The sequence below is a fragment of the Manihot esculenta genome, chromosome 12, assembly GCF_001659605.2.
Source record: "Manihot esculenta cultivar AM560-2 chromosome 12, M.esculenta_v8, whole genome shotgun sequence".
NCBI classification, from domain to species: Eukaryota; Viridiplantae; Streptophyta; class Magnoliopsida; order Malpighiales; family Euphorbiaceae; genus Manihot; species Manihot esculenta.
This window is the reverse complement of record NC_035172.2, coordinates 26,754,137-26,768,304: the sequence shown is the minus strand read 5'-3', so window position 1 is coordinate 26,768,304 and position 14,168 is coordinate 26,754,137.

Genomic DNA, 14,168 nt, shown 5'->3' with positions numbered 1-14,168 from the left:
ACAAGACTGATATCCACCAGACTACATGACCGGGTGTTAGTCCCGTTTTACAAAAGGTTTTTAAGGCATTTTATGCCACACCACAAGGCGGGCATCCTTCAGGCCAATGTCCGGGTATTAGTCTCGATTAGCTAAGGCATTTTTATGCCAAAGTCACAAGGCGGGCATCCTCCAGGCCAATGTTCAGGTATTAATCTCGATTAGCTAAGGCATTTTTATACCAAAGTCACAAGGCGGGTATCCGCCAGGCTCATGACTGGGGTCAATCCCGATTAATAAAATTTCTAAGGCAAGTTTCTGCTAAAAAGCGCCATAAAGCGAACAACTGCTAGGCTAGTCTTCGAGTGCTAGTCTCAAAAGACAAAGGCAAGTTTCTAACAAAAAGCGCCATAAGATGGGTAACTGTCAAGCGAATCTTCGAGTGTAGTTCCCAAAAGATAAAGACAAATTTCTGTCAAAAAGCGCTACAAGGCGGGTAACCGTCAGGCGAGTCTTCGGGTGCTAGTCTCAAAAGATAAAGGCAAGTTTCTGCCAAAAAGCGCCATAAGGTGGGTAACCGCCAAGCTAGTGTTCGGGTACTGTTCTCAAAAGATAAAGGCAAGTTTCTATCAAAAAGCGCAATAAGGTGAGTATCCACTAGGCTCAATAATCTGGGTGTTAGTCTCACTAAGGCAATTTATGCCACGACCACAAGACAAGTATCTACTAGGCCCACAATCGGGTATCAGTCTCAATCAATAAAAATTACAAAGGCATTTCACTCTCAGCCCATAAGGCGGGTATTCATTAAGCTAACAACCGGGTGTCAGATTAATAAAATCCTTAAGTCATTATCGGGACTAGGTGTTAAGTTAGGTTTATTATTTTTTTCAAGTCATTTATTCCATAACCACAAGGCGGGTATCCACTGGGCGAGTTATAAGGCAAGGGGTAAGTCCCATTAAAAAGTTTAAATTATTTTTATGGTAAAAAGTAGAGGTTGTAAAGTGCTTGATTAGATGTCTAGGCAAATAGGAATTACCTTGAAGCAAAGAAGTGTGAATAGAAAAGAAGAGTGATCAAGTCTTTTCTAAAGCGCAAATACCAGTTGTGAGCAAAAGTGGTATTTGAAGGAGATGAAGGGTTTTACAATATGGCTTTGCCGACAAGTTTTGAATGCAGCTCGAGAAACAAGGTAATCATCATTTATGCGCAAGAGCAGGCAAAAGCAACACAAGTGTGGAAGGCAATCTAAACAAGCCTTGTGCCCTAAATCGTGAAGACAACTATCACCTTTGAATATGAAGAATCAAAGCCAGCGGAGGGACTTCTGATGTAACACAACAATCGTCTAAAATAGTGATACGGATCCAATAGGGCAAATTTCTAACAATGGTGTGGAGCAAACTTATGTCATTCAAATGGATTTAAAAGGAGCTCAAAATTATATTCATATTGTAACGCCCCGGAAAATCCGGACCGTTACCGGCGCTAGGATCCAGATCGGCGTAAGGCCGCCGGGACCCGTAGCAAGCCTAACATACATCCTGTTTATCTGTTTAATCCCATACATGATCAACAAACATACATAAGAATTAAAAACTTTTCTTTTCTTCATTTACCAAACTCAACCTGTGCATGCACTATATTCATCATATACATAAACATTAATCCCTCTGTGGGATTTCATCAAAGCCTCAATGGGCAATATATATATCCTGTGTTGAGTTGGTTCACATATACATCATAAAATAAGATCATGTACATACCAAGGGATTAACATATACTATGGTCAAGCACAACTCTATCCTCAATAACATAATTACATTCTTATCATTTGTCATGTCCACAAACTCTAGCTATTACATACATATGACTTTTCTCTTCTTTTCTTCTCTATCAATCCCGTACCTGCAAACCTGGGGTTAGGGGAGAGGGGTGAGCTAAAAGCCCAGTGAGCAGAAACTGAAAACATTATATTAAAGTTCATGCTTTCATGAAATGCATCATATCACAGACAATCCACATCAAGGGTGAACCTGTCACCAATTAGTCCCAACATAGTCTCGTGCCAGGCCGTAGCATGGGGTCCTGGTCTTCCTGTCATAACATATATAAAGCCTCGTGCCAGGCCGTAGCATGGGGTCCTGGTCTTCCTGTCATAGCATATATAAAGCCTCGTGCCAGGCCGTAGCATGGGGTCCTGGTCTTCCTGTCATACATACATAAAGTCTCGTGCCAGGCCGTAGCATGGGGTCCTGGTCTTCCTGTCATAACATACATAAAGTCTCGTGGACTAATTGGATCATACAGCATTCACCCACAACCACAAAATAAAATGCAATGCGACATATTCGTGTACTAATGCAATCAGCCTATTACATATCATCATGATGCGTGAAGCATGCCCAAACCATTCAGTTATTTGATTTAAAACATTAAGCTTGTTTCCACTCACCTCTGGCTAGCTCTGTCCAGACACTGAAGCAGCTCACTCACTGCTGGGGTCCTCGGTTCCTCGGGTCCGAACCTACACAGGTGGACTCCAATGAGGGACCAAACATATATAAACACAACTCTAATACATCCCCCAAAAACCCCCTAAAACATCATGAAAACATCACAGAAAATATGCATGAAACGGCTGAACAGGGCACCTTCGGCGGCACCTTCGGCGGCCGAAAGTCCTGGACAGAGACGAAACTCAGCTAGGTTCGGCGGCACCTTCGGCGGCCGAAAGTGCCAGACAGAGACGAAAGTCTCTTTTCGGGGGCACCTTCGGCAGCCGAAAGCTGCCTTCACAAGAGGGGTTCGGCGGCCGAAACTCCCTTCGGCTGCCGAACCTGGTTTCTGCCAAACGGCAGAAACTTGGTTCAAATGAACCTCCTGCCTCCCAAAACCATAGATCATGCATATTTCTCAACCAAAACACGCATACAAGTTCCTAGGGGTCTCAAACATGCATATACCCCATCTACAACACTTCATTCACACACAAACAAGCTACATTGCTCAAACTTCATCAAAACCCATAAACTCAACATATGTCCTAACATGCATTTCTACCCATAGATCTTACTTAAAACTTGTTTAAAACATAAAAAGGGTTCAAGATCGACCCTTACCTCTTGAAGAAACGAGAGGAAAGCGATCCTAGCTTGGAGATGGAGAGATTAAGCTCTTTGAACCTCCAAGCACTCAAAGCTTGCTCAAAGCTCACAAATCTTCAAAACAAGGTTATAAACTTGTTAAAACCATGAAAGATCTAGAGGAAACACTCAAGATCGAGGGAGGAACGGTGGAGACTCACCTTGGCCGACAATGGGAGAGAAAAAGCTCGCCCGTGCGGACCAAGGGGACCCTTTTATAGTGGCTGGCCAGGCCACGTTCGGGGGCCGAATGTGCCTCCGCATCCATGCAATGTTCGGCGGCCGAACATAAGGTTCGGCGGCCGAACCTGCACTTCCCTCACTTAGACTTTCGGGGGCCTAACGTGCCTCCCAAAGTCCATGCATGTTCGGCGGCCGAAAGTGAGTTTCGGCGGCCGAACCTGAGTTTTTCCTTAAAGAATTTTCATGCAAAAATTTATTTAAAATCATACTTAAAACATTAAAATACATGAAAATATTTTATAAAAACATGCTTTTACCCTTCTAGAGGTTTCCGACACCCAAATTCCACCGGACGGTAGGAATTCCGATACCGGAGTCTAGCCGGGTATTACATTCTCCCCCCCTTAAGAACATTCGTCCCCGAATGTTCCTCAACTAGTACTTGCATAGCGAAACAAACATAACATACACACATATAGCACATGGAACACATCTCAACTAACCTTAGAAGAGGTGGGGGTACTGCTGGAGCATGGACTCCCGGGTCTCCCAAGTGCATTCTTCCAAATTGTGGTGGTTCCAAAGGACTTTCACCATCGGGATTTCCTTGTTCCTCAACTTTCTGATCTGAGTGTCAAGAATCCGCACTGGCTGTTCAACATACGTGAGATCCTCTTGGATCTCCACATCAGGCTCGCTAAGAACCTTGCCCGGATCTGACACGAACTTCCTCAACATGGAAACATGGAAAACCGGATGGATTCTTTCCATAGAAGCAGGCAAGTTCAGCTTGTATGATACATTCCCAATCCTTTGCAGGACTTCAAAGGGTCCAATGTACCGCGGAGCTAGCTTACCCTTTTTACCAAATCGAACCACCCCTTTCATCGGAGACACCTTGAGCAATACTAGATCCCCCTCCTGAAACTCTACCTGTTTCCTGCGGATGTCTGCATAACTTTTCTGCCTGCTGGTGGCAGTCTTTATCCTTTCTCTGATAATGGGCACCACCCTGCTGGTGATCTCAACAAGCTCAGGCCCTGCTAAGGACCTCTCTCCAACCTCCTCCCAGCAAACGGGTGACCTGCACTTCCTCCCATACAAAGCTTCGTATGGAGCCATCCCTATGCTAGCATGATAGCTGTTATTGTAGGCAAACTCCACCAAAGGTAGATGTTGCTTCCAAGAACCGCCAAAATCTAGCACACACATTCTGAGCATATCTTCTATGGTCTGGATGGTCCTCTCTGACTGTCCATCAGTCTGGGGGTGGAAGGCAGTACTGAAATCTAACCTGGTACCCATAGCACTCTGCAGACTCCGCCAAAATCTGGAGGTGAACTGGGGCCCTCTATCTGACACTATAGATACCGGGACCCCATGTAGTCTGACGACTTCATCCACATAAACCTGCGCTAACTTATCCACAGAGTAGTTGCTCCTAACTGGAATGAAGTGAGCAGATTTGGTGAGTCTGTCCACAATCACCCATATGGAGTCTAGTCTGTTGGATGTTGCCGGTAACCCCACTACAAAGTCCATAGCTATGTTCTCCCATTTCCATTCTGGAATAGGTAGCGGGTTAAGCATTCCAGCCGGCTTCTGATGTTCCAGCTTCACCTTCTGACATATTTCGCAGGCTGACACGAATTGTGCCACTTCCCTCTTCATAGCTGGCCACCAATACACCCTCTTCAGATCTTGGTACATCTTGGTGGCTCCAGGGTGAACACTGTATCTTGCATTATGAGCCTCTCTCATAATGTCTCCTTTAAGCCCGATGTCATCTGGTACACATAGTCTGTTCCCATAGCGGAGGATCCCCTTATCATCGAATCTGAACTCACTATCTTTGCCTGACTGAACAGTCCTGGCAATCTTCACTAACTCTGGGTCCTCGTGCTGTTTCTGAGCCACCTGCTCCAGAAACACGGGGGTTACTTTCATCTGTGCAATCAAAGCACCTGTACCAGACAACTCCATCTGTAGACCCTCCTCAATGAGCTTATAAAATTCCTTCACCACCGGTCTCCTCTCTGCCGTGATGTGGGATAGACTGCCAAGTGATTTCCGGCTTAAGGCATCAGCTACTACATTAGCCTTACCCGGATGGTACTGTATCTTACAATCGTAGTCACTGAGCAGTTCTACCCATCTCCTCTGCCTCAAGTTCAAATCCCTCTGACTCAAGATGTGCTGCAGGCTCTTATGATCTGTGAAGATCTCACATTTTACCCCATAGAGGTAATGCCTCCACATCTTGAGGGCAAAGATAACTGCTGCCATCTCCAGATCGTGTGTGGGGTAATTCATCTCATGCCTCTTTAGCTGTCTAGAAGCATAAGCGATCACCCTACCATTCTGCATCAACACACAACCCAAGCCTACTCTGGATGCATCACAGAATACTGTGAAGTCCTCATTGCTGGTTGGCAGAGCTAACACCGGTGCTGAAGTCAACCTCTTCTTGAGCTCCTCAAAGCTTTCTTCACATCGATCGGTCCACTCGAACCTCTGATTCTTTCTGGTCAATCTGGTTAAAGGAGCTGCAATTTTGGAGAAGTCCTGTACGAACCTCCTGTAATAACCAGCCAAACCCAAGAAACTTCTGATCTCTGTCACTGAGGTGGGTCTGGGCCAGTTAGTCACAGCCTCTACTTTCTTGGGGTCTACCTCTATTCCATTCTCTGACACTATATGCCCCAAGAATGAGATGCTCCTTAACCAGAACTCACACTTGGAGAACTTGGCATACAAGCCATGTTCCCTCAAGGTCTGCAAAACTATCTTCAGATGATGGGCATGCTCCTCTGCATTCCTGGAATACACTAGGATATCATCTATGAAGACAATAACGAAGTGATCCAGGTATGGTCTGAATATTCTGTTCATGAGGTCCATGAATGCTGCAGGGGCGTTGGTTAACCCAAACGGCATTACAAGGAACTCATAGTGCCCATATCTGGTCCTGAAGGCCGTCTTTGGCACGTCCTCCTCTCTGATTCTCAACTGATGGTACCCGGATCTCAGATCTATTTTGGAGAAACAACCCGCTCCTGCTAGCTGGTCGAATAGATCGTCGATCCTTGGCAATGGGTACTTATTCTTGATGGTGACTTTGTTCAACTGCCTGTAGTCGATACAAAGCCTGAGGGATCCATCCTTTTTCTTCACGAAGAGTACTGGAGCACCCCAAGGTGAGGTACTCGGTCGGATGAAACCCTTGTCCACCAGTTCTTGCAACTGTTCCTTCAACTCTTTCATCTCGGCTGGTGCCATCCTGTAGGGAGGGATAGAGATCGGTCTGGTACTAGGCATTAACTCAATTTCGAACTCTATTTCCCTAGCAGGTGGTAACCCTGGCAGCTCGTCTGGGAAAACATCTAAGAACTCACTCACCACAGGCACTGAGGCGGGCTCTCTAACATGACTATCCAACTCCCTCACATGAGCTAGAAACCCCTGACATCCCCTCCTAAGCAACCTACGAGCCTGAAGAGCTGAAATTAGACCTCTAGGTGTACCCCTCTTGTCTCCTCTGAAGACGACCTCTGACCCATCCTGACATCTGAACTTAACTACTTTGTCCCTGCAGTCCAAGGTAGCACCATGGGTAGATAGCCAATCCATCCCTAGAATGACGTCAAAGTCTGTCAAATCTAGAACCACAAGGTCGGCGGACAAGCATCTTCCCTCTATAAAAACTGGACTACACTGGCAGACTGACTCTGCAACTGACGGGTCACACTTGGGTCCACTGACCCATAGGGGACACTCTAACCCAGAGACCATCAATCCTAACCTCTGAACGGCTCTCGGTGCAATAAAAGAGTGAGATGCACCCGGGTCCATTAATGCATACACATCAGAACACCCAATGATGAGATTACCTGACACCACGGTGTTGGATGTGTTAGCCTCCTGCTGTGTCATGGTGAAGATCCTGGCTGGAGCTGATGGACCTTCACCTCTGAATCCTGCTGAGGAAGAAGCTGACCCTCTCCCTCTGCCTCTGCCACTGGCCTGTGTAGCAGCTAGAGCTACTGGCTGTGCCACACTTCCTGAAGCTGTCTGCTGTGTCTGTGCCGTAGGAACTGCTTTAGGGCATTGCCATGACATATGCCCCTCTTGCCCACATCTGTAGCAGGTCGTTGTCCCATACCGGCATAAACCCCTGTGTGGCCTACCACACTTCGCACAAGCTGCATTATCCGCCCCAGAACTAGAACCACTGCCAAACCCCAGACTAGACTTGACCTTGTTCCAGAACTTATTCTTCTTACCCTTGGGCTTACCCCATCTCTTACTGCCTGAAGCTGCTGCACTCAAGGTAGAGGGATCTAACCTTCCCCCTCCCGGAGTTTTAGAACCAGAAGCTTGTGCCACTGTCTGTTTGACTGTCCCCTGAACGATGGCACTAGCCTCCATTCTCCTAGCCATGTCTACTATGGCGTGAAAACTCTCTCTATCTGCTGACTGTACCAAGGAGGAATACCTAGGATGGAGCTTCATGATATACCTCCTCGACTTCTTCTGGTCTGTGCTAAGGTCTTGCCCAGCAAAAGGCAGCAACTCCATAAACCTGTCAGTATACTCGTCTACACTCATGTCATCGGTTTGCCTCAACTGCTCGAATTCTATCATCTTCAATTCCCTTGAACTATCAGGGAAAGCCCATCCTGCAAATTCATTAGCGAACTCCTCCCACGATAGGCTATCCACCCTCGGCTTCACATAGTTTTTGAACCACTCACGGGCCTTTTTGCATTTCAAGGTGAAACCAGCCATCTGAATGGCTCTACTATCATCAGCTCCGATCTCCTCTGTGATCATCTTGACCTTCTCCAAATACACAAACGGGTCATCACCTGACTCAAACTGGGGAGCACCCAACTTCATGTAATCTGTCATTTTAGCCTTACTTCTCCCAGATGAGCTAGGCTGAGGTATCTGGGTATCTGGGCATGTAGGTGCTGGTGGTGGTGGAGGTACAGCATCCCCTGAGGTAGGGTTTGCTGGATTTGGATAGTATGGTGGAGGTGGGTACACCGGGTACTGTGGATATGGTGGGTAGTATGGTGGGTATGGCATCTGTGTGGGGTAGGGGTTAAAACTAGGGTAATCCGATGTACCTCCCATCGAATACCCGGGATTTTGGGTGTAGGGCGGATAGTGAGGTGGCTGAACAAATCCCGAGGCCTGAGTGCCTCCTTGGGATTCTCCCATACCCTCTTCTGACATACTGACGCCCAAACTGCCATCCCTCCTTTGATCAACATCCATCTGATCCCCCATATCCTCTGACATACCTCCCTGCACTGTTCCTCTGACTGATCTGCTTCTTCCCAGATCTAAAGACCTTCTAGGGTCTCTCACTGCTCGGTCCCTGTTGGACCTACTCGACATTGCCCTAGGCAATGTTGAAGGACGGGCATCAATGCCCTCGTCCTGAGGTGGTATTCCAGTCAATCGTGCAGATCGACGGGTTCCTCTCATCCTGTTTTCTGAGAAACAGTAAACATCACATAAACATTAGCATTAAATGGTTCATGTCGGCAAGCATGAACCTCACAGCTACATTACACACATAGCATATCATCATGGCATATCATACAATCATAGCAAGACAGGACTCTACATCCTATCCTAGTGGACATGATTTTTGCCTATTGTGCTTGACCTTCTATAACATCTATGAGCCCGACACTCTAGGTCCGACCATATGAACCTAGGGCTCTGATACCACTCTGTAACGCCCCGGAAAATCCGGACCGTTACCGGCGCTAGGATCCAGATCGGCGTAAGGCCGCCGGGACCCGTAGCAAGCCTAACATACATCCTGTTTATCTGTTTAATCCCATACATGATCAACAAACATACATAAGAATTAAAAACTTTTCTTTTCTTCATTTACCAAACTCAACCTGTGCATGCACTATATTCATCATATACATAAACATTAATCCCTCTGTGGGATTTCATCAAAGCCTCAATGGGCAATATATATATCCTGTGTTGAGTTGGTTCACATATACATCATAAAATAAGATCATGTACATACCAAGGGATTAACATATACTATGGTCAAGCACAACTCTATCCTCAATAACATAATTACATTCTTATCATTTGTCATGTCCACAAACTCTAGCTATTACATACATATGACTTTTCTCTTCTTTTCTTCTCTATCAATCCCGTACCTGCAAACCTGGGGTTAGGGGAGAGGGGTGAGCTAAAAGCCCAGTGAGCAGAAACTGAAAACATTATATTAAAGTTCATGCTTTCATGAAATGCATCATATCACAGACAATCCACATCAAGGGTGAACCTGTCACCAATTAGTCCCAACATAGTCTCGTGCCAGGCCGTAGCATGGGGTCCTGGTCTTCCTGTCATAACATATATAAAGCCTCGTGCCAGGCCGTAGCATGGGGTCCTGGTCTTCCTGTCATAGCATATATAAAGCCTCGTGCCAGGCCGTAGCATGGGGTCCTGGTCTTCCTGTCATACATACATAAAGTCTCGTGCCAGGCCGTAGCATGGGGTCCTGGTCTTCCTGTCATAACATACATAAAGTCTCGTGGACTAATTGGATCATACAGCATTCACCCACAACCACAAAATAAAATGCAATGCGACATATTCGTGTACTAATGCAATCAGCCTATTACATATCATCATGATGCGTGAAGCATGCCCAAACCATTCAGTTATTTGATTTAAAACATTAAGCTTGTTTCCACTCACCTCTGGCTAGCTCTGTCCAGACACTGAAGCAGCTCACTCACTGCTGGGGTCCTCGGTTCCTCGGGTCCGAACCTACACAGGTGGACTCCAATGAGGGACCAAACATATATAAACACAACTCTAATACATCCCCCAAAAACCCCCTAAAACATCATGAAAACATCACAGAAAATATGCATGAAACGGCTGAACAGGGCACCTTCGGCGGCACCTTCGGCGGCCGAAAGTCCTGGACAGAGACGAAACTCAGCTAGGTTCGGCGGCACCTTCGGCGGCCGAAAGTGCCAGACAGAGACGAAAGTCTCTTTTCGGGGGCACCTTCGGCAGCCGAAAGCTGCCTTCACAAGAGGGGTTCGGCGGCCGAAACTCCCTTCGGCTGCCGAACCTGGTTTCTGCCAAACGGCAGAAACTTGGTTCAAATGAACCTCCTGCCTCCCAAAACCATAGATCATGCATATTTCTCAACCAAAACACGCATACAAGTTCCTAGGGGTCTCAAACATGCATATACCCCATCTACAACACTTCATTCACACACAAACAAGCTACATTGCTCAAACTTCATCAAAACCCATAAACTCAACATATGTCCTAACATGCATTTCTACCCATAGATCTTACTTAAAACTTGTTTAAAACATAAAAAGGGTTCAAGATCGACCCTTACCTCTTGAAGAAACGAGAGGAAAGCGATCCTAGCTTGGAGATGGAGAGATTAAGCTCTTTGAACCTCCAAGCACTCAAAGCTTGCTCAAAGCTCACAAATCTTCAAAACAAGGTTATAAACTTGTTAAAACCATGAAAGATCTAGAGGAAACACTCAAGATCGAGGGAGGAACGGTGGAGACTCACCTTGGCCGACAATGGGAGAGAAAAAGCTCGCCCGTGCGGACCAAGGGGACCCTTTTATAGTGGCTGGCCAGGCCACGTTCGGGGGCCGAATGTGCCTCCGCATCCATGCAATGTTCGGCGGCCGAACATAAGGTTCGGCGGCCGAACCTGCACTTCCCTCACTTAGACTTTCGGGGGCCTAACGTGCCTCCCAAAGTCCATGCATGTTCGGCGGCCGAAAGTGAGTTTCGGCGGCCGAACCTGAGTTTTTCCTTAAAGAATTTTCATGCAAAAATTTATTTAAAATCATACTTAAAACATTAAAATACATGAAAATATTTTATAAAAACATGCTTTTACCCTTCTAGAGGTTTCCGACACCCAAATTCCACCGGACGGTAGGAATTCCGATACCGGAGTCTAGCCGGGTATTACACATATGATCCATATATATTTGGGGCGTGCTTCAACTCATATGGGACAGATTTGGTGCAACACTTGCAATCATAGACTTAGGGAGCCTAATCAAACCTATGGGCTAAAACTACACAAAGGGAAGCTTAAAGTGAAGATTAAGTAAGGTTTTTGTGAAGATTCAGCTTTGTTATGATGGGCTTGCTATATTTTTGTTATTTAACACTTGTTTTATTTTAGCTTTGTTTGGGCTTGTATTTTGGCCATACTTTATCTTTTAAGTTTTAGAGTGTTGGGCCATGTTTTGGGCTTATGTTTTAATACTTATGTGTTATTTTAGTGTGTGATTGGGCTTGGGCCTTATGTGTTTAAGTCAGGTCCAAGAAGAGTGTCTTAGGGTTTTATTTGTTTTTCTCCTTACTATATAAGGATAAGAAACAATTGTAAGAGGCAGCTTTTAATCAAACTTTTCAGAATTTCTTTCATGCCTTTGGCGTGTATTGCTTTGAGTGAGAGTGAGGATTTGCTTTCATCAATTGCACCAGGAATCTTGGCTAACTTATCAACTATTCGTTGTGGCGTTTGTCGGATTCTCATCTAAATCCTTCAATCATTGGTGTTTCAGCTTCTCTAAGTTTGGGGTGCCATAGGAGGTGGGTTTATCAAATCTTTGGATTCCGTATCTACTTGTGCGTATGGGTTTGAGGCTTGTGCCATAGGGTTCCGCATCAAATAGGCCATGAGTTGTCACCATAAGACAGGGCCACGTGCCAAGGGTCTGATAAGCCGATACACGGTCCCACCGTAGAAAGGAAGACTCAGACATCGTAGCACCCGATTCTTCATCAAGAGTCACCATCTCCTGAATAAGTCGAGTCTCCATATGAAGTTACCGTTAGCAGGTACAATCCAGCAGATCTCTATTAATTAACCTATAATCAAAGGATCTCTTAACAATTAGCCGAGACCAACAGGATTTTCAGGAAATGCAATAACTAACTCTATCTTCTTATAGTATAAAAGTTAAATGATCATCAAGACCAAGATATGCATTCTTACACAACTACTATTGAGTTGTAAACAATTTCTTACATTTGCCCTTTTCTCCGTTTATTGACTTGAGCATCAAAATGGTTACCATAGGCGCCAACCACCTCACATTCTCTTTCTTGCAGGGTGGCCAATTACGGTATAATTTCGTTTTAGTCACATCACTTATATAATGAGTAAAATATTATAAATATAATTTTTCTTTATATATGTATTATGTCTAAACACTATAATAACTTGAAATTTTTAGGTGAATGGGCTTAATATGCTTGTAATAGAATACTATTAAAGATTAAATTTATCACCCATCACTAAAATTATGTAATTTTCTATATAAAAAAATGATGTATTTGATAAAATTTATCAGTTAAAAAAAATTATGCTTGTATTTTGGATGTTTAGCATCAAATTTTATGAAAGAAAGAAAAATTTTGTTCTTTATGCTTTAAAATTTTCTAAGAACAAAAAAAATGTAGACCTAACTAATTAGTAACCCTATTTAACATTTCCTTCATGAAAACCTGTTTGTGTCGAGAGAAATTTTCTTCTGTAGCTGTTGGAAATAACACTATGTAGCCATAGTTCATGTATAATCACAAGAACAAATCATACATTTTAGTCACAATTTAAGAATTACTTCTATTGCAGTGTAATTCTACGAGAAGACAAATCTAACTCGTTGAAAATCCAAAAATGTACCTGGATATTAATGGTCGACTGCCTTTCGTTTCTCATGGATATAGGAAGTCACCCAACATGTATAGGAAAAAGTCCGACGCCGACACAGGAGATAGTCCAAATATAAATTAATTAAAAATCAAAAATTTGTTCTAGAAAAAATATTTTGATTCTTGGTAGGCTTTCTCATGTAAAATAAAACTTTCAATCAATATTGTCAAATAAACAGTTTTGATCATTTTGTTTAGAGAAAAAAACAATTCTTTTAAATCTTAAAAGGGCTAATGGTTATGCCCATCACCCACTTTATGCAGTTGCGAAACCTTTGGTTGTGCAATTGCAATATTAAATTTTTACATATATATATATATATATATATATATATATATATATATATATATTTTTAAACTAATTTAACTTTTTAATTTATTTTAATATAAAAATTAGATTATTATAAATAACGTATTGAACCTTATTACGAGCATTTTTTTTATTTATCTGTTTCTCAGGCTTTATCTTGAGTGAATTAATTTCTTTTATCTCCCACTCACATATGGTAGGACATAATGATATGTACACTGCAATATTCATGCTTAACAAATAAACTGTGTGAGTAGAGCATGCTTCTAGAGTTCAGATGTGACTCGCGGTTGTCGAAACCGGTCAAAAATAACATTTCTAGTTATCAACAATTTACAACTGCAGATAGTGGTGAAAGGATCGAATCCACAGGGAATTGAGAACTTACATATTTTCCTTATCAAGACCAATAAAATAAACTGAAACAAAAATAAACTGAAAAAGAAGAAAACTGAAAATGAGATAAACTGAAACGAGATAAAACTGAAAACGAGATAAACTGAAAGTGAAATAAAAATAAATTGCAGTAAAAGTAAAATGGGGGGTTTGAAATTGATTTGATTAACAAACTACTGAAAGCAATTAAAATAAGCGAATAATAAAATAAAAGAGAAATAAATAATAAGAAAGCTCTAGTTGAAGAATTGGATCCACTTCAGTTGTTGGGATTGATCATTGACACTTAGTTTCTTTTGATTGATTCAATAGATTAGTTATGGAGATGGAAGACGCTTCTCACCACCATGTCTCTCCTTATGATTAAACCAATTAAGG